The sequence below is a fragment of the Schistocerca americana genome, chromosome 8 (genome assembly GCF_021461395.2).
Source record: "Schistocerca americana isolate TAMUIC-IGC-003095 chromosome 8, iqSchAmer2.1, whole genome shotgun sequence".
NCBI lineage: Eukaryota > Metazoa > Arthropoda > Insecta > Orthoptera > Acrididae > Schistocerca > Schistocerca americana.
The window spans coordinates 140,325,057-140,350,784 of NC_060126.1; the positions used below are offsets into that span (position 1 = coordinate 140,325,057).

The 25,728-nt window shown below is 42.4% G+C and overlaps 1 long non-coding RNA gene across 1 annotated transcript in view; it reads left to right on the forward strand.

The window, feature by feature from the left end:
• LOC124545226 overlaps positions 1–25,432 on the forward strand; it is a 43,571-nt gene extending 18,139 nt beyond the window's left edge. The window contains exons 3-4 of the long non-coding RNA XR_006967597.1: positions 7,239–7,295; positions 25,180–25,432. This is a non-coding gene — a long non-coding RNA (uncharacterized LOC124545226). The remainder of the gene's footprint in view (positions 1–7,238; positions 7,296–25,179) is intronic.
• Positions 25,433–25,728: the final 296 nt, after the last annotated feature.

Here is a 25,728-nt window from a genome sequence, read left to right on the forward strand (position 1 = left end):
ATTAGACATTTCCTACTGAGACGAGCACACAGTTAGAATTACTAGCTTCTGTACTCCCATATTTACTAAAGTGATGCATCAATCCTGATTGACACAAAAGTCATTCCTGCTTGGAAAGCAATAAATGAAAGTAAATTAGTCTTCCACTGTAGCAAACACTGTTCTTAACTTTCAGAGCAGGTGAAACCAACTTTTTTTTGGGGAGAGGGGGGTGGGGGCGGGGGGAGGCCTGATAAACAGCTTTCACTGCATACTTTGAAGTTTCAGTTCTGATATTACACTATACCCAAAACACAAAATTGGTTGGATTCTTTTCAAAACAGTTCACTCACTGCTAAGTAATTCATTTTCTTTTGGTAAGAATTCAGGAAATGCTACAGTTCTTTTCTGCGAAGAATTGTCATGGTTAAATCTTTCTGTAAATTTCATGGTAAACTCTCTTCTAATATGATTATGGAATCAGCTATTTCACCCACTTGTACTCAATGATGTCACAGTTCTATACTGTCCACTTTCTTGACGTTTTATCCGTAGTTGCATATTTTGGATGTTTATTGTGCAGGTACTCTTCAAAGCAGATGGCTAAATTTAAATTTAATCACCCATTTTTTAAGTGCTGAAAGTGAAGAAGTACATTCTTCACAAATATTAAACCACTTTGGATGAAATTCCATTGCCCATAAACCAACCCCAAAAACATAATTTTGTGATAGAATGATGCCACTTAAGTTCATCCAGCTGACTGCAACATGCAGTTCCTTAAATAAATAAACAAATATATTGTAGATCAAGTCAATAACCAAGTTAGTTTTCCTGCAAATATGTATCATTAGCAAAGTAACAAAAATTCTTTGATATCAATGATACATCTGTACCATGTGAATAATCTTTCATTTGACCTAACTGAGAATATTCCAACTTTACTACCACAGTAAGAAACAAACTGTCCACTCTATATGGAAAAAAAGAAAGAAGGTTAGAGATTAATTTCCCCATTGGCATTGATGGCATTAGGGATGGAACACAAGCTTGGATTAAGGAAGGAAATCAGCAGTCCCTTTTCAAAGGAACCATCACAGCATCTGCCTTACATGATTTAGAGGTATCACAAAAACCTAAATCAGGATGGCAAGATGGGGATTTTAACTGTTATCCTCCTGAATGTGAGGCCAGTGTGTCAGTGCCAACCACTGGAGTACCTTGTTTCACACACTATAGAGATGCAGAATAAAAAAATACCAGGTGGCTATACTTAGAATAATATTCCATGATAAGAATTATCATCACCGTGTTAATATAACAAATTAGTGGCCGTGCTTTGTTCATTTACTTGGAGCACTATATGGCTGTACCGAAATCCTCTATCCTCCTTAAAGCTACTTGCAAATCATGCAGTGCTCATGGTGTTGACATCGTCTGTATAACCCATGTACACCATAGGTACAAAGGACCAAGCTCTTGTACTTTGGTATTGGCAAAACCGAGGGAGTTGTTGGAATACCCACAGTGTTTCATCAAATCTGTCATTCACTGATCTCCCTTTTTTTTTACCTACACAATTTTATTCACAGGAAGCGAACTTTCTCGTGCCCATAAATTCTACAGCATAGGCAGAACCTTAAACTGAACATAGCTGGAGCCATGGCAATGTTGTGATTTCCAGATCAGCGTGGAATGTCACTAACCAGGAAAGTCTGTCAAGTGACAAATTGCTTTGATAATGATAGGGAAACATTTTCTAGAGTAAGTGCATTTCACCACAATGAAAAAAGAGAAATTGAAAAGTAAGCCTCATCTTAGAATTAACGCAGTTTTGTTAGAGAGCAAGAGAGGCTTAAAAATTGCAAGTTACCAGGTGTCACACGGGGTATTAGGATTTTGTTATGGGTATAAAGCAATCCCCCCCATGAAACACGGACCTTGCCATTGGTAGGGAGGCTTGCATGCCTCAGCTGTGATGATGATTGGTTTGCAGGGCGCTCAACTGCGCGGTCATCAGCACTCGTACAAAATCCCAATTTTTTCACACTCCAATTTTTTTACTGAATCCAGTCTAACCACTATCACGATTCATGATGATGATCATGTCGCCGGGTGCATGCCTCAGCGATACAGGTAGCCATACCATAGGTGCAACCACAACAGAGGGGCATCTGTTTAGAAGCCAGACAGGTAAGCGGTTCCCAAAGATGGGCAGCAGTCCTTTCAGTAGTTGCAGGGGCAACAGTCATAATGATTGACTGATATGGCCTTGTAAAAGCCACCAAAAGAAATGCTAGTTCTGCGAACAGCTGAAAGCAAGGGGACGCTACAGCCATAATTTTTTCTTGAGGGCATGTTGCTCTACTGTATGGATAAATGATGGCATCGTCTTGAGCAGAATATTCCGGAGGTAAAATAGTCCTCCATTCGGATCTCTGGGCGGGGACCACTCAGGAGGATGTCGTTACCAAGAGGAAGGAAACTGGTGTTCTACGGATCAGTTTGTGGAATGTCAGATCATTTAATCATTCAGGTAAGTTAGAAAATTTAAAAATGGAAATGGGTAGGTTAAAGTTAGATACAGTGGGAATTAGTGAAGTTTGGTGGCAGGAGGAAAAGGACTTCTGGTCCAGTGAATAAAGGGTTATAAATACAAAATCAAATAGGGTTAATGCAGGAGTAGGTTTAATAACGAATAACAAAAATATGAATGCGGATAAGCTACTATGAGCAGCATAGTAAACACATCATTGTCACCAAGGTAGGTAAGAAGCCCACACCCACAACAGTAGTACAAGTTTATATGCCAACTAGCTCCACAGATGAGGAGGAGATTGAGGAAATGTATGATGAGATGAAAGAAATTATTCAGATAGTTTACGGAGATGAAAATTTAATAGTCATGGGGGGAAAGGAATGAAAGAGAGAACCACCTGGTAGAATTTTGCACAGTGCATAATTTAATCACAGCTAATGGATGGTTTAAGAAACATGAAAGAAGGTTGTGTATCTGGACGAGACCTGGAGACATCTGAAGGTTTCAGATTATTCATATAATGGCTAGATAGAGATTGGAAACCAGACTGTGACGAAGCAGCAAAATGGGATAATTTTAATTCCCCTCTTGTTCTGCCATCTACCTCCTTAAATTAGTTTTGTTACTTTTAAATATTTACCATTAGCATATGTTAATAAAATCTGCATTTTAATAAAAGACGAAGGTTGGCCCTCAGTTTTAAAGAATATAACACCAGATCTAGTTTTGTGCTTAATTTTATGTATGTAATTGATTTTTCTAATTTATTTCGACTATTCCTAGTTAGTATCTTTTATTATAGGGTGAAATCAGTAACTGTTTTGTAACTTAAATTCTATAGTTGATGTATAAACAAATATAAATTCTGTAACAGTTATAAACATTTGGAGGAAAAACTAATAGTACCTGTTCGTCTCTCTTCGAAAACCTGTTAGCAAAACCAGCCCTGAATTAATTCCAAAGTAATTAACAGTTTTGTCAAAAGTACTGTTTGCATAACTATATATGTTAATTTCATGATTTAAACAAATAATTCAGCCTAACTCTTGTAGTAGAAGAAACTGTTAAAAATACGGAAATTTTCGATGTATTCAACTAATTTAATGAGTTAAGTTTTAATTATACTTTCTGCAAATTAAACATCAAACAATGTGAAGTTTCAGTACCTATTATTGTGGTGATATATAAGGACCCAATTTTTGGTCATGAGACAGTCCACGGCCGAGTTTCACACGAGGAACCTGTGTTGCTTAGAATAACAACACTGCATCAACTTAACAATGAAATAAGTGTCACACCAATAGGACAAATAGGCCATGTGTTAAAGCAATGACAGTGACTGTTCAATTTATTTGAAGGACTGTGAACTATGTGGCTATGTTTTTACTGCTCGTAGATTTTCAACAGTAAATTGTTGTTGCAGTATTGGCAGGTTTTACTATTGAGATACACAAACTACATTAAGAAGAAATGGGTATTTTATTTCTCTACAACAATACTAACTCTAATGTGAAATCTTTATCATTCCACCTAAAAAGAGCTCTGTCCCAATAAAGACTGAAGTCTGTTAAATTGAAAATTGTTTTCTAAGTTATGAAATATTGATTGAATCATTACATAGAATTCTATTGAGTTACTTTCTTTTGTGGACTGAGCATTACTCCTTGTGTGATTATACAATGATATGTAATTTGAAAGTAAAGAAATGACCATACAGATATGTTTACATATTGAAATTGTCATAACTAAAGTTGTTTAGTAATCAGTTGTATTGTGTAGCTCAATAATTGACTCTTGGTATGTCATATTACAACACATACAAACATACATAAAATTACCCTAGCTTTCAGAACTGAGTGTTTCTCAAGGAGAAGGTTGGAAAGAACGGGGTCACTCTGACCTCAGCTTGAGAAAGAAAATCCTGTTATTCATTCACACATGTTCCATATATAGTAAAAGCCTTCAGAAATGTGAAATGAGTCAAGTAGTCAAGTTATACAGTAACAGGAAGAAGTAGCATACTTCTCTAAACTATGCTAGCTACAAATAATGACTGTTGTTAACCTACTCATAATGATAAGTAGGGAATTACTTGTAAATTACTTTCCAAATGTTTACATATATTAGAAAAAAAATAATTTCTTTCAAAAATCTCACTGTACTCTATTTCTGCAACACAGGTGCTGTTTTTATCCAATTCTTTAAACAGATAATGTATGTGACTTTGTGCAGACCAATATCAGCTGTCTGTATACTGACGTCATGATCGGTTTGTGTTAAATTTATGTGAAATTTAGATACTTTAGTCCAAATATCATAATAAATTGTACAAGGTGGAATGATTGAAATATTCTTTTGTTTCTGAATATCTGGTGAATTTAAATCTCGAGCCTGATATCTGATTGTAACCTGTTGTCTTCATGCAGCGAATGTAAAAACTTGATCTGAAGCCTAGACAGAAATGCATTGTCTATATTCTTCTTATTTTACTACACCAAAAAATTACAGTTTAGGTAAATTTAATGTAGCAAACTTAACAAGCATGTTTAACAATTGTGTTTGCAGCACATTTTCTCAAAACTTGATTACAAATAAGCGAAAAAGGTTAGATTTTTCTGTTAGTTTAAATTTTAAATTGATATTGTGAATAAACTTATTGTTTCTTGGTTGTCCATCAGCACTAATTGTAATTGTTGGCACAGTTTTTGTAGTTGGTATATTCTGCTTGCAAAATGATTTCAGTGTTCTGTTTTGTTGTATACACATTTTTAAAGTACAAAGCAGGTGTAACTGACCTTTTTGCTTAACTTATCCACATATTCACGCCACCTCAGTTTATTATCTATCTGGATGCTTAGGAGCCTCACACACAGACTTGTCCAGTGTGTTCCCTTTGATCTCTATTCCTGGTACATGCAAGTAATTTTAATTTGTTTGAAATTGCATAATATGAATCTCTGTATGATTAAGGGTTAAATTGTATGTTGTGAAACAGTTATAATCCTGTTCCATTATTCTCCTGGCTTTGTCTATTATGGACATGTTTTGGTTCTTAATCAAACCTTCTAGAACATTATATTTAGTGTTTCTCCATTCCAAATTTGGGATTTCTCAACCGGAAGGTACTAAATACTGGCCAGCTGTTCTGTCATTTTGTAATTTTGTTTTCTCAATACTTTTGCTTATTTGTACTTTCTACACATTCCTCATGATTCTCCTTTCTGATAAGATCTGCAGCACAAGTTGATGCCAAATCTGAATGATAAGCAGACCAAGCCCTTAAAAATAGTTCTAAATAGTGTCACTTATTGTTGTATTTTAGAAAATAAGTAAAGATTGTACACATTAATATTACCATACACTTCTCAGGTTAAGTTGCATCCACCTGTACAGTTCTTTCCCCTCTTGGTAATTTTCTTCCTTTCATAAGTGATATTTTATAAAGGTGTATTATTTGAAGTGAAAGGCATTTTTGCTGTAACTTTCGTATCATGAAGTTCTAAGTCCTTTAGTGACTGGGTATGAAAATCACTAGTATTACACTGACTTTGAAGGAAGAAAATCACACATGTTAATGACATGAATGCCAACAGTTTGCAAAGTATGTAATTTTCTCAGTTTAGTTTTATAAAACTAATGATTTTGCATTGAGTATACACTTCATATCCATCACCACCCTGTTGGCAAATCAGTCAACATTTGACTATGCTCCTCAATAGTGCATTTATATTCACACAACTTTCATATTAAAGCTATATGAATTTGGAATATAAGTACAGTTAAAAAAAAATAATGTTCAGTATAGTGTCTCTAATGCACTTGCAGGAGTTCATTGTGCTTCTGTGAAACTTTTTGATCATCCTACCCATTGTTTAACACACTTGCAAAAACAAATGAGACTAAAATGAACATTTTTAGCATGCTTCAGAATAAATGACATTCATTCTGCAGGTCCTCCAAAGTTTTGTGGTAAAACTCAGTGGTAACTGTGTGTCATTTTAGTACAATTCCCAGAGCTGAGTATCTCGATATGTGAAATCTGCAGGGAATTATTTCATGCGGAGACTGTCTTGTGTGATATAGAAGAGGGTTATCCTTGGGTGATACATGGAAACAAAATTTCAGATGTTAGAGTAATCTACTAGGCTTTCCTTGCTGCTTCCTCAGCATTATCAAGGGACAGTAACTTTTTTCAGCTGTTATAACTGAAGTACCATGTATAAATTGGTGTCTTCATGTAGATACCAACTAAGTGTTCGTGTTTTGAAATGTCATGTTGAGTTGTATGGTTGATTGTCTCTCATGCAGACTTTATATCGATTTAGCACCTTTTCATGGACATGATTACTATCTTATTTGTAGGGTAGAAGCATTAAAGGCATGAAAAACGAAGCTCCTCAAACATGAACATTTCAGTCTAAAAAAAAAATTTCAGGATCATGTTATAACAAACATTGTGTAGTTAACTTTTTAAACTTGTAACTTCATTTCAACTCACTATTTATTATTAGTGAATTCTAACTAAAGTGCTTGAGAAGAACACCAACCTGCATTGAATGTAACCATTTTTATTAATCTTCATCATTTGCTGTTTTCTGTACATTTAGTAAAGATACCTCTAAAGATTATTGCTGTTCTCGTACTGCATTAGACGATTGAAAGAAAGAGAAATAAATATGATCTCTTAACGACTGACTGTATTTATTATTACTTGTTGCAGAATCTACCAAAAGAGTGCAACTTTGAACTGTGACTCATCGATGGCTGCCATAAGATGGTAAATACATTTTAATGATATTTGAGATGGTAATTTTCTTGTCAAGAAATGTGCCCACATTCTAAGTGGTAAATACAGTATGTGACTATAGTATTCATTGGAAATAAATGTTGAACCTTTAGGAGAGCCATGTGCATGTACTTGGTTTATTTGAAAAGTAAGTTTCTGTAGGAAAATAAACAGAAAGGAGACATGGTTATCAAGATAAATTTAGTAGATCAAATACGGTAGTTGTCTGTGGTAATTATGAACATACTGCTCAACAGGACTGGTAGTCGCTTAATTCTTTGGGGTCAACATCCAGTTTCTACTGAAATCTAGCAAAGTAGAATAACTCCTTGTTCTGATATAAAACCTAACATAAATACGTGTTTTCCCTTTTTCTCACTTAATCTGTCTTTGTCTGATAAAACACATATTTTCCAAATTTAGTAATGCAGACCTTTCAAACATTCAGTGTTACCGTTTAGCCGCCTTAATTTTTCTCCATTTAAAATATGTAACACTACTGAGAAAACTGGTTAGTTGTCGATATGAGATTTGGTTTCTATAATATTCTTGGAGGGCAGTAGTAAGAAATGTGGAAGAGAAAATGCAGAGCTCAAATTCTGCTAATGAATATAGAATCCAGTATTAAAACCATTTAAAGAATAGGCCTATGTGGCTGTTTGCTAATCAAAATAACATAATAGTTAAATGTAAATGTATTGCTTCCAATTCCATTGTTACATTTTATAATTAAATTTGTAACTGTGTTATATTTAAACATTTTGTGGAGAAATTGCCCTCTATGAGCTGTGAAATACATACCATGGACGATGCTGTTGCCTGCCACTGCCAAGCTACAGCAAAGTTCATTGTATACCGGTCAGTAGAAGTTGGACAGCCAATGTGTAATGATTATCTAGTCAGCCAGCACCAAGAACACTCTCACGGTCAGTTAGATGCCATTAATTGTGTGATGTAAATTGGAAGGATTGTTTAAATTGTATCTCATTTAAGTTGAATTCAGTGGATACTATTTAGTGCACTGATCTTAAGTTCTGGAAACTAATGAACACTATAAGGAAAGATAGAAAGATAGGAGATGCAATGCCATTGGTTTTGTATTACAGTTGCATATCCAGATTCCAGCTATAGATACCCAGCTTCAATGAGTTATAATCATAACTCACTCAGATGTTGGCTAACATTGTAAACTGCGACAGGATCAATATATATGTCGGAGTGAAAATAAATGTTCAGTGGCTTCAGTTTAAACATCAACAGTTGGCAATTTTAATTTATTAGCAGCATTTATTTATTCAGCAGTTGAATAAATGTAAAGACATAGTACGAGCCACTTTTTAAGGTCAGCAACCTTAAACTATGCTGAAACAGGAATTGGAACCAGTGGGTGACAGTTGTCAACGTCTTTTCATCACTAAAAATGTTGGCAGGGAATGAATTTCTTTATTAGGAAGGAAAGATGTAATTTTTTGTGAATGCTATAAGATGAATGATGAAACATTTTCCTGCATAATGTCCACAAAAAATGTTGTATACGTAGAGTATTCTGGTGAATCACCATGATACATACCATCGGTATCCTGCACTAATTTATGTGACCATGCCATTGCAATATCCAGAATTATGATATCTGTGTGAAATGGCACCAAAATTCAATAATCATAAAACAAATCTTTTCTCCACATTGTGCTGATCCACCCACTTTACAAGGCTGATTAGAGGTCGATGCCTACTGCTTTTTGGTTTGACATAGAGACAACTCTGGACAATTTTCTCACATCTACAATACAGCATCTGCTTGCTCGTGGTGTCCAGACCTTACTGTAAATATACCTTATAATGAACTTTGACAAGCACTGGGTTTTGAGGATTTGAAAACTTATTTAACCTCATAGTTGGTGGGAGAAAGTATCAATGCAGCCAGTTTCATCTGCTACAACCAGTGACTTGGCAGGCAGTCAGAAAGTGCCAGCTGTGACATAAAATAACTACATTCCAAGTCTCTCGTATGCACTTAACTTTGGTGATATATAATCAGTAGCAACAGGAAAATTTTACAGTGAAGGTGACATGACAAGTAACACACAATTACGTGTTCACTGAAATTACTCAAAATCAGTGTATAGATCTGTGAACTGCATTTTACTAATATTCATAAATGGTAGTTACTGCAAATTAAAACTGTGTTTTGACAACTCAAGGCTCTTTCTTGCATATAATTTTAAAATGACAGTTTATTTTCTATGTAATGAAATTTGATATAGAAGCAATTCACAAAACTACCATCCAGTATCCATGACATCGACTTGTTGTAGAATCTTAGAACATATTCTGGGCTCAAACATTGAGGTATCGTGAACAGAATGACCTCAATGCCAACCAGCATGGATTTCGAAAACATCGATCATGTGAAATCCAACTCGCACTTCACTCACATGACATACTGAAAGCTTTGGATCAAGTCAGCCAGATAGATGCAGTATTTCTAGATTTCCAAAAAGCATTTGACACAGTATCGCACCTAGGCTTATTGTCAAAAGTACAGTCATATTAGGTATCAACTGAGATTTGTGACTGGATTGAGGACTATTTGGTAGGGAGGATGCAGCACGTTACATCGGATTGGAGAGTCATCATCAGATGTAGAAGTAACGTCAGATATGCCCCATTGAAGTGTGTTGGGACCCTTGCGATTCATGTTGTATATTGATGACCTTGCAGGCAATATTAATAGTAAAATCAGGATTGTTGCAGATAGTGCAGTTACGTATAATAAAGGACTACGTGAAAGAAGCTGCTTTGATATTCAGTCAGATCTTGATAAGATTTCAACGAGGTGCAGAAAACTTGCTCTAAATGTTCAGAAATGTAAAATTTTGCACTTAAAGAAATCATAAAATGTAGTATCCTCTGGCTATAATATCAATGAGTTGTGCTGGAATCAGCCAACTCATACAAATACCTGGGAAATTTGTACGAGTGCTGATGACCACGGATTTGAACTCCACACAAACCAAACACCCCCCCTGCACGTCCGGGAATTAGAATAGGCTCGAGGTATTCCTGCCTGTCATAAGAGGGGACTAAAAGGAGTCTCATATGTTTCGGCGTTTATGTGATGGTTCCCTGTAGGCTTTGACCTCCATTTTTCAAAATTTTTCGAAGAGTGAGCCAATTGGGGAAGGGCGCCTTACGTGGTTCATCGTGTCCATCATGCATTGAGATCTAGAGCCCACTTCTCCATCGTCGTATTTCAGTCCGACCCATCTCTTGGGCGAGGACATCTGCCTGGGTGTGTTTTCCACCATGCAGTGTCAATTTCTGCGTCGATGATAATTGACGTCTTTGCACCTGATATCCAGCCGGTAGCCAGACCGTTGTGGTGGGGCTGCCATGTACCCTGTTGGTTGTAGCCCCCTGACCACACAGTTGTCAATCTGCTGATGCATGAGCCGTTAACTCCTCACGTATGCCAAGGGGTAAATGCCCATCCCCCTGGGGCATCAGGACTCAGGCAATGGCCATCCTACCCGGTAGACTTTGCTGTGGCTGGGTGGCGCCCGTTCGGAGGGCCCCTGGTCGGAGTGGGTGGCATCAGGCCGGATGACACGCAATGAAGTGTAGTCCATCATCTCGTGCTGGTTGTGAAACACCAGCAGTCTCTAAGCATTCAAGAGTTCCATTTAACGCACAGAAGGACAACCCCAAATCATTCCCCTCCGCGGCCACGTCATGGGTGGGAATGTCAGACTAAGCATGTCAGTAGATCTTATTCGCCCCGGTACCTTCTATGTTCGAGAGCTGATGGGGAATCTTTCATGACGATGAAGCCTCAGTTTTTTTGTTGAGCATTTAGAGGACAAGTTTGGGGAGGAGGGGGGGGGGGGGGTTAGGGCTTGTCCAAAATGAGATCTAGGTCAGTCTTGAACAAAACAGCACCCACTACCCAGTCACCGAGGTTACTCGCGTGTGACAAGCTGGGGGATGTTTCTGTAACCATCACTCCCCATAAGAGATGAAATATGGTCTAGGGAATCATATTTCACAGGGACCTTTTTTTGCAATCTGACGATGAGCTGCGCACCAATTTAAAGCGGCAAGGTGTACATTTCGTCCGGCGTGTCCATCGGGGTCCAAAGGATAATCAGGTTGCCACCGGTGCCTTCATCTTCGCCTTCAAGGGTAATACATTGCCCAAGAAGGTCAAGGTGATGGTCTACCACTGTGATGTAAAGCCCTATATCCCTCCCCCGATGTGGTGCTTTAAGTGTTTGAAGTTTGGCCATATATACTTCCAGCGTCACACGCCGAGATTGCGGGTGCCCATCACATCCCACTACTCCATGTGCCTCCCCACCCATCTGTGTCAACTGTGGAAAGCACCATTCGCCGTGCTCGTCAGACTGCAGGATTCTCCAGAAAGAAAGGAAAATCATAGAGTACGAGACCCTGGACCGACTGACCTACGCTGAGACTAAGAGAAAATTTGAACGCCTGCATCCTGTACATATAACATCGTCTTACGCCGCTGGTGCAACAGCTCTGGCACCACCAGCTCCGCCAACCCTAGACACCTCTGAGAGCCGGAATGCTACACCTACCCACTCGATGGTGGGTGCCATTTCCCTCCCTGTTGCTCCTGCACCACCTACATTAGGAGCAACACCCGCCCCCCCCCCCCCCCCCCCCCACACACACACACACACGCCAAACCATCGGAGACATCTGTCCCCACTTCTAAGCCAGAGAAGTGTAAGTCTTCTTCAGCTTCTCTCACTGGGAAGGGGTCCCTTGGGTCACTCCCTTCCCAGGTTTCTGCTAGTGGGAAAGATGACACCCACCAATGGCTGAAGAGCTCAGAAGCAGCTGGTCGTAGGGCTGTACACTCATTCCCAGTCCCGCAGACTGAGCCAGTGAAGTCCTCCCAGCCAGGGAAAGCCAAGGACCAGTGAGAGAAATCCAAAAAGAAGACCACCTAAGACCAAGGAAATTGCGGTGGCACCCACACCACCGTTACCTGCAAGTTCTGCGTCTGAGGATGGGGTGGAGATTTTGGCGTCTGCTGAGGACCTAGATCTTGCCAGACCCTCAGACACAATGGATATAGACTCGCAGGCAATACATTGGTGGCAGCAGGTGACTCTGAGGCGTAAACTGCCTCTGTGAATGTTCCACGCCTTTCCAGTCTCACGATGAAATCATTCTCCAGTGGAATTGCAATGGTTTTTTCAACCACCTGGCTGAGGTACACGGCAACTGCTATCTGCATTGCACTCCAGGAAACCTGGTTTCCAGCAATGCGCACCCCTGCCCTCCACAGCTATAAGGGATATTACGGGAACTGTAGCGATTATAATAAAGTGTCAGGTGGAGGTTGTGTTATGTCTTAAACTCAGTCTGTAGTGACACATTGCCCCTTCAAACCTCTCTTGAAGCTGTGACTCTCAGAATAAGGATGATACAGGAAATAACTGTCTGCAATGTATATCTTCCTCCAGATAGTGCAATACCACTGAATGTATTAGCTGCACTGATTGATGAACTCCCTAAACCTTTCCTACTTTAGAGACATTTTAACACCCATAACCCTTTGTGGGGTGGCACCTTGCTTACTGGCAAAGGCAGAGATGTCAGAACTGCACTGTCTCAGTTCAACCTCTGCCTCTTAAACACTGAGTCCGCTACATATTTCAGTGTCATATGGGCTTTAAACAAGGTGGACTGGGAAACTTTCGCCTCTGCTGTCATCGTTGAATCTCCCCCAGACGGTAACATTGATGTGATGGTTGAGCAGGTGATTACAACAATTGTTTCTGCAGCTGAAAATGTGATCCCTTGTTCTTTAGGGTGTCCCCAGTGTAAGGCAGTCCCTTGGTGGTTGTCAGAAGCAATTAAGAAGCATTGGTGAGCTCTACAGCGGTGTAAGCAGCACCCTTCAATGGAGCACCTCATAGCCTTTAAACGGCTCCATGCCCACGTTCGCCAACTCAGCAGACGACGGAAGCAGGAGTGTTGGGAGAGAGAGGTCTCGACCATTGGCTGTAATACGTCACTTTCCCAACTCTGGGCAAAGAGAAAACATCTCTTCGGGTACCAGACCCCAACAGGTGTTTCCGGTGTTACCAGAAATGCTCTGTTATCTACCGATGCAAATGCGATTGCCGAGCACTTTGCTCGAGCCTCTGTGTCGGAGAACTACCCCCCAACCTTTTGCACTCTCATTCGGCGGCCGGAAGGGAAAGTCCTCTCATTCACTACACACCACAGTAAATCCTGTAACGCCTCAATTACTGAGTGGGAGCTCCTCATTGCCCTCGCACATTGCCCCAACACAGCTCCTAGGCCTGATCGGATCCACAGTCAGGTGATTAAACATCTCTCATCTGACTAAAAGTGACATATCCTCGTCATCTTCAACCGAATCTGGTGTAATGGCGTCTTTCCTTCGCAATGGTGGGAGAGCGCCATCATTCCGGTGCTCAAACCTGGTAAAAATCCGCTTTATGTGGATAGCTGTCGGCCCACCAGCCTCACCAACTTTCTTTGTAAGCTGCTGGGACGTATGGTATGTCGGCAGTTAGGTTGGGTCCTGGAGTCACGTGGCCTACTCGCTCCATGTCAGCGCAGATTCTGCCAGGGTCGCTCTACCACTGATAATCTTTTGTCCATCGAGTCTGCCATCCGAACAGCGATTTTCCAGATGCCAACACCTGGTTGCCATTTGTTTTGACTTTTGTAAAACATACGACACAACCTGGCGAAATCATATCCTTGCCACATTGTATGAGTAGGCTCTCTGGGGCCCACTCTGGATTTTTATCCAAAACTTTGTTGCTCTGTACTTTCCATCCAAGTTGGTGCTTCCCATAGCTCCATCCATATCCAGGAGAATGGAGTCCTGCAGGGCTCTGTATTGAGTGTGTCTCTACTTTTAGTGCTCATTAATGGTCTAGCAGCATCTGTCGGGCCCTCCGTCTCATCTTCTGTTCATGCAAACGACTTCTGCATTTCATACTGCTGCTCCAGTACTGGTATTGCTGAGTGGGGGTCCACCCACAAGGGGCAGTCATGGGCTCTAGCCCATGGCTTTGTTTTGCACCATGAAGATGAAGATGTGTGTCACACATTTACGTCGGTGTCGTATCGTTCATCCGGAACCAGTATTTTACCTTAATGTTGATCCACTCACTGTAATGCAGACATATCAGTTCTTAAGTCTGGTTTTCGATGCCTGTTTGACTTGGCTTCATCTTAGTCAGTTTAAATGGAAGTGTTGGCATCAACTCAGTGCCCTCCAGTGCCTGAGCAACACCAACAGGGGTGCAGTTCGCTCTATGCTGCTGCAGCTCTACAGAGCCCTTGTTCAATCCCCCCTTGAATATGGGAGTGTGATTTATGGTTCATCGGTGCCATCAGCATTGCGTTTGATCAACACATTGCACCATTGCGGAGTTAGACTAGTGACAGGATACTTTTGGGATGAGTCCAGTGTCAAGCATATTGGTGGAGGCTGGAGCCCCTCCATTGAAGATCAGACACGCACAACTGCTCTCCAGTTATGTTGCACACATTCATAGCTCTCCTGAACATCCTAATTACCATCTTCTTTTCCCAGCCACAGCGGTTCACCTACCACATAGGCGGCCCAGGTCAGGGCTAACAATTGTGGTTTGTGTGCGATCACTTCTGTCTGAACTGGAGTCCTTTGCTTCACCACCTCTCATTGAGGTCCACTCACGTACACCTCCGTGGTGTAGCTGTAGGCCAAAGCTTTGCCAGGGACTTTCGCGTGGCCCTAAGGACTCCGTTAACCCTGCAGCTCTCCGCGGTCACTTCGTCTCGATTCTTGAAGTGTTCCGGGGCTCTGAAGTGGTTTACACTGATGACTCCATGGCTGATGGTAATGTTGGCTTCGCCTTTGCCCACAGAGGCCATATTGAACAGCATTACTTGCCTGGTGGCTGCAGCATATTCACTGCAGAGCTGGTAGCTATATCTCATGCACTTCAGTATATTCCCAAGGAATCATTTCTTCTTTGTACTGACTCCTTGAGCAGCCTGCAAGCTATCAACCAGTGCTACCCTTGCCATCCTTTGGTGTCCATCCAGGAGTCTATCTATGCCCTGGACCAGTCCCATCTTTGTGTTGTTTGTGTGGATGCCAGGACACGTCAGAATCCCAGGCAACGAACTTGCCGACAGGCTGGCCAAACAAGCTACACGGAAACCACTTCTGAAGATCAGTATCTCTGAGCCTGACCTGCATTCTGCCACAGGGTTTTTCGGCTTTGGGAGATGGAATGGCATAACAGTATGCACAACAAACTACATCTCGTTAAGGAGACCTTGAGTGTGTGAAAGTCTTCCATGTGGGCCTCTCGCAGGGAATCAGTTATCCTCTGCTGGCCCTGCATTGGCCACGCTTGAGTGGCCCACTGTTACCTTTTGCACCGTGAAGACCCGCGTCAGTGTCGGTGTGGTGCCCGGTTGACAGTGGCCCATATTTTGGTGCACTGTCCCACTTTGACTGCCCAGCCACGAAATGTTGGTTACCGGACTGGTTGCCACGCATTTTATCTGGCCTTATTGGCCAATTTAGTTTTAAGTTTTATTCATTATGTTGGGTTTTATCATTTGATCTAAGTTTCAGTGCATGTCCTTTGTCCCTCTTTGTCCTCCACCCTATTGTTTTAGGGTGGAGGTTTTAATGTGTTGCAGTGTGGCTGGCTTTTCCTTTTTATTCTCATGGTCGGCCAGCCACTGTAATCTGCTTTCTTCTTTTACTCTCTTCTGTTTCTAGTGTCTGTGTTGTTTCCTTGTCCTATTTTGTTCCTTTAGTGTTTGTTGCCTTCCCTTTGTTCTTGTGGTTTTTCTTTTCATTCTATTTTGTGTTATGTGTCTTCTGTCTCATTCTCACACTGGGGGCATTGTTTTATTAGCAAAAAGGGACTGATGACCCTGTAGTTTGGTCCCTTCCCCCCCTCCCCCCCCCTCTCTCTCTCTTTTAAACAAACCAACAAACCAAACAGATAGGTTCAGTTGTAGTTAAAACAGGTGGTAGACTTTGGTTTATTCATAGAATGCTTGGAGTGCAATCTGTCTACCAACGAGATTGCTTACAAATCACTTGTGCGACCAGTTCTAGAATATTTCTCAAGTATGTGGGACACCTCCTACGAAAGAGGACTAACAGAGGGTACTGAATGTATACAGAGAAGGGCAGCACGAACAATTACAGGTTTGTTTAATTCATGGGAGTGTGTCACAGAGGTACTGATGGAATTGAATTGGAAGATCCATGAAGACAGATGTAAACTACCCCAAGAAAGTTTATTAACAAAGTTTTAATAACCAGCTTGAAATGATTACCCTAGGAATGTACTACAACCCCCTATATATTGCTCACACAGGGACCATGAGGATAAGATAAGAATAATTACTGCATGCACAGAGGCATTTAGACAATCCGTCTTCACACGCTCCATATGTGATTGGAACAGGAAGAAACCCTAATAACTTGTACAATGGGACATATCCTCTGCCATGCACCTCAGGGTGGTTTGCAGAGCATAGATGTAGATGTGACAACAAAAATAGCACTGACATTGGCAAAAATTATGAACAAAATAAAACACCTAATTTGGCAATAATTGCCCAATTTGTTAAAAATAACACCAAATTTAGCAAAATAAATAATACCAATCTTAGGAGGAGGAGGAGGAGGAGGAGGAGGAGGAGGAGGAGAAGATTAGTGTTTAACGTCCCATCGACAATGAGGTCATTAGAGACGGACAGCAAGCTCGGTTTAGGGAAGGAGAGGGAAGGAAATCGGCCATGCCCTTTCAAAGGAACCATCCCAGCATTTGCCTGAAAGGATTTAGGGAAATCACGGAAAACCTAAATCAGGATGGCCAGAGACGGGATTGAACCGTCATCCTCCTGAATGCGAGTCCAGTGTGCTAACCACTAATACCAATTTTGGGAAAAACAAATGTGACAGAAGAGGATGTCAGAGTTGGTGGAAGAGGACACCGAATTTGGTGGGAAAGGAAGTGAATTCAACAAAAATACTGAATTTGGCAAAAAAATTGCGTATTTGGTAAAAAAAAAAAACATCGAATTTGGCCGTAAGATAAAGCAATTCTTTTGTCCTCAATGGTCAGCCATTTTTTGACAGTAAATTCTGGATACCCCTTATACATAAAGTATTTCATGTCAGTAAATTCCGTGTTTTCTCATTTATTTGTACCAATTTACAGAAAACAAATTTCATTTTTGGTTCCCATAAAGAGAACAGAATTTTCTAAATGTAAATTAATGTGAAGTTGTAGATTAATAGACAAGTAACCATCATAAATTATACCTGAAATATTTATTGGCACTAGCTGTACACAGTCACATTTTGCTGTGGCTCAGTCTGCTTAAATGGAAAAGAAAGAAAAGACAAAGCACATATTTCACATCTCTTCCCCTTTCGTCTCTTCCCCCCGCCCTCGTCTCTTCCCCCCGCCCTCGTCTCTTCCCCCCGCCCTCGTCTCTTCCCCCCCGCCCTCGTCTCTTCCCCCCCGCCCTCGTCTCTTCCCCCCCGCCCTCGTCTCTTCCCCCCCGCCCTCGTCTCTTCCCCCCCGCCCTCGTCTCTTCCCCCCCGCCCTCGTCTCTTCCCCCCGCCCTCGTCTCTTCCCCCCCGCCCTCGTCTCTTCCCCCGCCCTCGTCTCTTCCCCCCCCCCCGCCCTCGTCTCTTCCCCCCCCCGCCCTCGTCTCTTCCCCCCCCCCGCCCTCGTCTCTTCCCCCCCCCCCGCCCTCGTCTCTTCCCCCCCCCCCGCCCTCGTCTCTTCCCCCCCCGCCCTCGTCTCTTCCCCCCCCGCCCTCGTCTCTTCCCCCCCCCGCCCTCGTCTCTTCCCCCCCCCCCCGCCCTCGTCTCTTCCCCCCCCCCCCGCCCTCGTCTCTTCCCCCCCCCCGCCCTCGTCTCTTCCCCCCCCGCCCTCGCATCTGCCCCCCCGCCCTCGCATCTGCCCCCCCCGCCCTCGCATCTGCCCCCCCCGCCCTCGCATCTGCCCCCCCCGCCCTCGCATTTGCCCCCCCCGCCCTCGCATCTGCCCCCCCCCCGCCCTCGCCTCTGGCGCCCCCCCCCCTCCCGCCCTCGCCTCTGGCGCCCCCCCCCCTCCCGCCCTCGCCTCTGGCGCCCCCCCCCCTCCCGCCCTCGCCTCTGGCGCCCCCCCCCTCCCGCCCTCGCCTCTGGCGCCCCCCCCCCTCCCGCCCTCGCCTCTGGCGCCCCCCCCCTCCCGCCCTCGCCTCTGGCGCCCCCCCCCCTCCCGCCCTCGCCTCTGGCGCCCCCCCCCCTCCCGCCCTCGCCTCTGGCGCCCCCCCCCCTCCCGCCCTCGCCTCTGGCGCCCCCCCCCCTCCCGCCCTCGCCTCTGGCGCCCCCCCCCCTCCCGCCCTCGCCTCTGGCGCCCCCCCCCTCCCGCCCTCGCCTCTGGCGCCCCCCCCCTCCCGCCCTCGCCTCTGGCGCCCCCCCCCCTCCCGCCCTCGCCTCTGGCGCCCCCCCCCCTCCCGCCCTCGCCTCTGGCGCCCCCCCCCTCCCGCCCTCGCCTCTGGCGCCCCCCCCCTCCCACCCTCGCCTCTGGCGCCCGCCCCCCTCCCGCCCTCGCCTCTGGCGCCCCCCCCCTCCCGCCCTCGCCTCTGGCGCCCCCCCCCTCCCGCCCTCGCCTCTGGCGCCCCCCCCCCCTCCCGCCCTCTCCTCTGGCGCCCCCCCTCGTCTCCTCTCCCCTTACCTTGAGGTAAGGCAAGTCTTTCCGCTCCTGGGATTGGAATGACTCCTTACCCTCTCCCTTAAAACCCACATCCTTTCATCTTTCCCTCTCCTTCCCTCTTTCCTGATGAGGCAACAGTTGTTGCGAAAGCTTGAATTTCATGTGTTTGTTTGTGTGTCTATCGATCTGCCAGCACTTTCGTTCAGTAAGTCACATCATCTGTGTTTATATATGAGAGAGAGAGAGAGAGAGAGAGAGAGAGAGAGAGAGTGAGAGAGAGAGGGGGGGGGGGGGGGAACATTCCACGTGGGAAAAATATATCTAAAAACAAAGATGATGTAACTTACCAAACGAAAGCGTTGGTATGTTGATAGACACACACACACACACACACACACACACACACACACACACACAGATATCCATCCACACTTATACAGACACAAGCAGACATTTGTAAAGGCAAAGAGACTTCACCAGAAGATGATGAGAATGACACTCATTGAAACGTCATGGATTTTCAGTGTAGCTATCTGGATGGAAGCCGAGAAGATTTTATCAGCATTATACACCAGGAAAGCCCATATTCACATTTCTATGTTTATTTAACAGTCGGCAGGTGATGGTTGAAGATATCACTGTAGTAAGGCCTGAAGATGGCATAGTAGAATGCTTAAACTGGTTGCCAATTACAAAAACATTGAAAATTGACATCTGAAAGGTATTTCCAAATACAAGATATGTCGGTGATCTGCTTCCACATTGACAGACCATTCAAATTGACGATGTCGACCCATTTTTTCTGGTGAAGTGTTCAGTGGGTATCGCAATGTCCTTTACTTCTTTCCATTCAAGAACTTTGCAGCATACCACAACAGAAAGTTGATGGGATATCGCAACCTGTCTGTCAGTTTAGTTTTAATTCTACCCACTCATGTTTCTGCCTCAATCAGTTGTAACACTTACCAGTTCTAGCAGTGGTAATTGCATTGATAGTAATGTTTGTTCTAAGTGGCGAAATAAATCTTCCCCTGTAGTCATTCTTTTCAAACTGCAAAACTCACGCATGGCATCTTGGCGGTCGCAGCTCTACATCATAAATCATTGAAGTCACTGTCTCCTGTAGACTGATGATCAATTTTCGCATCCTGTAATGCCTCCTACTTTGGTGTAAGTAGCCAAGAAGAGAGTCAGCATTCTTAAAAGGTAAACACAATTTCCAACCTTCATTATCAGCCTTCCTGCTCCTAAATAATATGCCTTTACACATGCAGGAGACACCTCACACTCACTTGTGCTGCACTTCCTAACAATAGCTAAAACTCTTACTATTGTTTTTTCTGACCACACCACACCACACCACAACCAGTCTGTGGTCAGTGGTAATATGCATGTCAATTTACTCACTTATGACATGTTCATTCTGTCACCTAGTATTGCATGCAAACTGAACAAAACAATTATTCATTGCAAACATATAATACAAAAACAATAAACTATATGTTTGCTGGCCAGTGCTCCATTGGCTGCTTCATCTTATGTAGTCTGTGAAGTGAGAGAGACACCTAACGACAGATTTTTTTATGATGCACTGATTGCATGGTAATGGACCTTGACTTAAGCCCACTTACCTTGGCACTGTGTATCACCTCACTGATTATAATTCTGGGATGGTGCAGATTTCAAAAAGCATGGTCATACAATGCACTCTGTCCATAACACTACAAAGGAGAGAAAAAACACCTTCATTACAGAAAGGTTTTGATCAATGAGCCAGTATGAGCAAATTTATCTTTCAATGTGAACCCATTACTCTGAAGTGCAGTAACTTCTTAAAATCATACTAAGCAGAAGCATGGTGGCTTCTCCAGAATACTGAGCAGTTACAATTGTGCCTGTCATGAAAGCAGATGCAGCAAAATCGTAGTCCTGTCACACCATGTGTGTCTTACAGATAATTTAATGAGTCACAAAATGCCCACAATCATAGAACAATGACCATCATGTACCAAGAACCATCAGCCCTCAGAGAGTTTAATTACTGCCAGGAACACATGAGGCAAGCTGTGGAACTGAGTCACCATTGCCAACATCAAGGGATTTTGTTACAATGGCTACTTGGATGAACCGTCTGTACTGAAGCTACCCTTGGTATAATACAGTATGAAGGAGAGTCTGGTAGCTTGTCTGTTGAAACTCACAATACCTATTTCAGCTATGTTGCTGGCTTTACCAAGCTTTTCAGATCTAAAAAAGCTTTGCACCATTTTCCGTGTCTTCCCTGCCTAGATAAAGGGACAGTCTCATTCTTGCAGGAGAAGTGTGTCCTTACAGAGAATCTAAGCCTTACCTGGAAAACCTGGTAGTAGTATTACTCCACCAACATGTGTAGGCACTTCCTAACTGCCATCATCCCTTTCCAGCAAGAACACGCCATAAAATCTGCCTTGTTGACACTCAGTGCCCTTAGGCCCTCTCTCCTCTGATGAATAATTTGAGCCCATGATAGCTCATGAAATCAGGTACATGCAAACAAAATAAAGGTTTCCTTTTTCGAATGTGAATAAATCAAGTTAACATTAGCTCATGAAATCTGTTATTTAGTAATAAAGGTGGGACAAAGTGTGGACCTCATCTTAGTGGTATGCTACATCGTTGTCCCACACTCTACTCCGTTTCTGTATCTTTGCCTTCCATTTCCTCAGTTCTGTATCCCCTATTAGTCAGTTACTCGTGGTCATTGCGTGTCACACATCATCTCCCCCTGCCCGTACCAGAGTGATTTCACCAGTGCCACATTCCTATTATGTGCATCTGCTGCCTCTCCCTCCCATCTGTCAGTCAAATTTCTTTCCAAACCTCCCTCCCCTCTGTGACTCCTTCATCTCCATGGCCATTTTGATAAAACTCCTCACTCTAATTGAGTTACTGTTCCAGGACAAAGTAGCTGTGCATGTGTGCATGGGCCTGCACGCGTGTTCACATGGGTGTGGTTGTGCGTGTATGCACATGCACGCGTGTTGTGTTTCTGTACCAGCTAGCTCTGAAAGAAGGGCATAGTCAGAGAGCTTACCAACATTTGTTTGAAGTCTTGATATCTTGATATATGGTTACAGATCACTGAATGGTGTAGCTATACGTTGAAGCATACATTATCATCATTATCATCCAGCTTATGATCTCTTTAGTTTTCACTCAATAAAATAACACCACCACATTCCATGTACCAGACACTGCATTAATGCTTTCTTTCACAGCCTTAAAATTTGTGGTAGTATTCCTGAAATTTTCTTCTTAGTCCGTATTTTTGTAAGTGCCATAGTTAAACATTAGTTTCAGCTTCTTTCTTGATCCTCTTGCTGGAGGATGTTCCTTTATATTATTAGAAATGTGGGAATAACTTTTACCTGACATTTAAACTAGAATTGTTAATTGGTCTTTCTTCTTTTTTTTTCCTCCTAAATTTTGCATTTTACATTTTTTCACAACGTATTTTCTTCACAAGATAGGTCTGACAAAGTAACATACATACATCAAAAAAAGTTTTGCGTCACCCCACTTCCCAGAACTCCTGAAGGTAGACATTGACTGTGGATATTGTATCACAGACACAGTCCCTTTCTCTGTTCAGAGATGTCATTAAACCCCTCCCAAAGATGTAAACAACCATGCATGAGCAGTGCCTATTAAACGGAGGGTGTCCGGCAGCCGATCAGTTCCAGTCATTCGAGGAGGAAGGAGGTACACAGCTTGTGTTTTCTGTAGTTTAACCATGCCTAGACAGTCAATACCACAGTTCCATCATGTTTGCATTGTTACTTTGTGCCAAGCAGGGCTCTCAACAAGGGAAGTGTCCAGGCGTTTCGGAGTGAACCAAAGCGATGTTGTTCGGACATGGAGGAGATATAGAGAGACAGACAGGAACTGTCGATGACATGCCTCGCTCAGGCTGCCCAAGGGCTATTACTGCAGTGAGCGACCGCTACCTGCGGATTATGGCTTGGAGGAACCCTGACAGCAACACCACCTTGTTGAATAATGCTTTTCGTGCAGCCACAGGTCGTCCTGTTCTGGCTCACTGTGCGCAGTAGGCTGCATGATGTGCAATTTCACTCTTGACATTCATGGCGAGATCCATCTTTGCAAACATGACACCATGCAGTGTGGTACAGATGGGCCCAACATGCTGAATGGGCCGCTCAGATTGGCATCACGTTCTCTTCACCAATGTGTGTCGCATATGCCTTCAATCAGACAGTCGTCGGAGATGTGTTTGGAGGAAACCCGGTCAGACTGAACACGTTAGACACATTGTCCAGTGAGTGCAGCAAAGTGGAGGTTCCCTGCTGTTTTGGGATGGCATTATGTGGGGTCTACTTACGCCACTGGTGTCATGGAAGGCGCCATAACAGCTGTACAATACATTAATACCATCCTCCGATCAATAGTGCAACCATATCGGCAGTGTATTGGTGAAGCATTCGTCTTCATGGATGAAAATTTGCGCCCCGATCGTGCACATCTTGTGAATGACTTCCTTCAGGGTAACGACGTCGCTCACCTAGAGTGGCCAGCATATTCTCCAGACATGAACCCTATCGAACATGCCTGGGATAGATTGAAAAGAGCTGTTGATGAATGACATGACCCACCAACCACTCTGATGGATCTATTCCGAATAACCATTGAGGAATGGGACAATCTGGACCAACGGTGCCTTGATGAACTTGTGGATAGTATGCCATGACGAATAGTCATGCGTCAATGCAAAAGGACGTTCTACTGGGTATTAAAGGTAGTGTGTACAGCAATCTGGACCAACACATCTGAAGGTCTTGCTGTATGGATGTACAACATGCAATGTGTGGTTTTCATGAGTAATAAAAAGGCAGAAATGATGTTTATGTTGATCTCTCTTCTAATTTTCTGTACAGGTTCCAGAACTCTTGGAACGGATGTGATGCAAAACTTTCTTTGATGTGAGTATTAGGAGTAGTAGTATTGTGGTTTCGATTGCATGGCCAAAAGATGAAATATGAAATTATGTTCCGTTGTATACCAGCCAACAGGATGGAAAGTATTGACATAGAATACATAGTTCATTTACCTCTTGGAGGGTACTAGATGTATATGTCATGAAGTTGGGTTAATTTCATGTTTGTCCTTCCTTCCTTCTGCTACTATGGCTATTAACCATGTAGCGAACTTCAAGGTGTGTCAGTGACTGTATCCACGCGTGCTTGTTCACACAATAAAAAGCTAGTCCCTCCTAATTCAGAGATATTCTGTGGAGTGAAACATGCATGTGTCATAGGTTCATAGTTTGCTCCCACACCAAGGTTAAATTGGTGTTTTTTTTACTTATTCATTCAAATCCTTCAGATGTACGCCTCATGGACACATTATCACCTGTGACACTTAAACTTTTGTCCTCCTCTTAAAAATATAATTGCTTTAAATATGAATTGCTGAATTAATAGGTGAGAGAAAAATGAATTGGTAGAGAAAGGGTGGTAGAGAGTGAACTCTTTAACCCGTATTCTTGTTTCATCCGTTGCATTGGGTAGATTTGTTTACCTTTTCTTTTTATTTTTCCTGCAACATATATTTCTATATTAATTAATTCCTAAGTGTGTACATACCAATTGTTCTTGCAATTTTGTTGTATATTTTAAGTGACTCTTGAGTTATGCAATGTTAGGGTTGTCATGTCTTACATTACTCCTGTACTTCCAGATACTGAGTGTAAATAGTAAATATTACGTACAGTGTATTTAACTGAATGTGTGCACCCCCACCCCCAAAATAAATCTGTTGCACTAACGACAAGAACAGCACAAATCAGTTAACCAAAGCTCAAACTTTTGGAACTTATTGTAGTGTTTTCATTTGGTAGCAAGGAAGGAAAGTATGTAGAAGGAAGTAATAGGCTTAACGTTTTGACCAAATAGTGAAGCCAAAATAAAACTGGTTTCTAATGGACTAGTTTTGCAATGATGACAGGTTACTTAAAAAAATTGACTTAAGTTAAAATGTGTGTGTGTGTGTGTGTGTGTGTGTGTGTGGTGGGAAGAGTGGTTATAGGATCATTATTATTTTCATGATTGTTGCTCTGTTTGTTTCAGGATGTGGTGATGGTTTTAACCAAGCAAAGAATGTTGCTGCAACATGAGAAAAGTAGTTTGTTTTGCTAGAACATGTAAAGGAAAAATGTTAAGGTAATATTCTGAAAACAGGATTTTTTACAGAGTATAATTATAATTTTCAATATGTCCAGTTAATCTCTTTTTAAAACCATTATCTCTAAGATTATCTAAGTTAGAAAATATTGTGTATTACCTTACTAATTATCATCAATAAAATATATTTTGTATTGTTCAGCATTTGTCACTTAATCTCTCATCCTGCCCTACATTTTTCCTACCGTATACCTAAAGCCTTTGCAAACTCTGTGACTTGAATTTAATTTAACAGTCTAAAATACGCAAACCTGGATCTCCTCCACTCTTCAAAGTGGTCTTACGATGTACCTGCTAAATATGATGCATAGTTTAGTTGAGCATCGTATAATATTTCGTTTAAAATAAATGTAGAAGATTGTTTTATCAGTGTAATGTAAAAAGACAGTCCATGAGGCAAGGATGAAAACCTCAAAAATTGTAAGAAAAAATTTT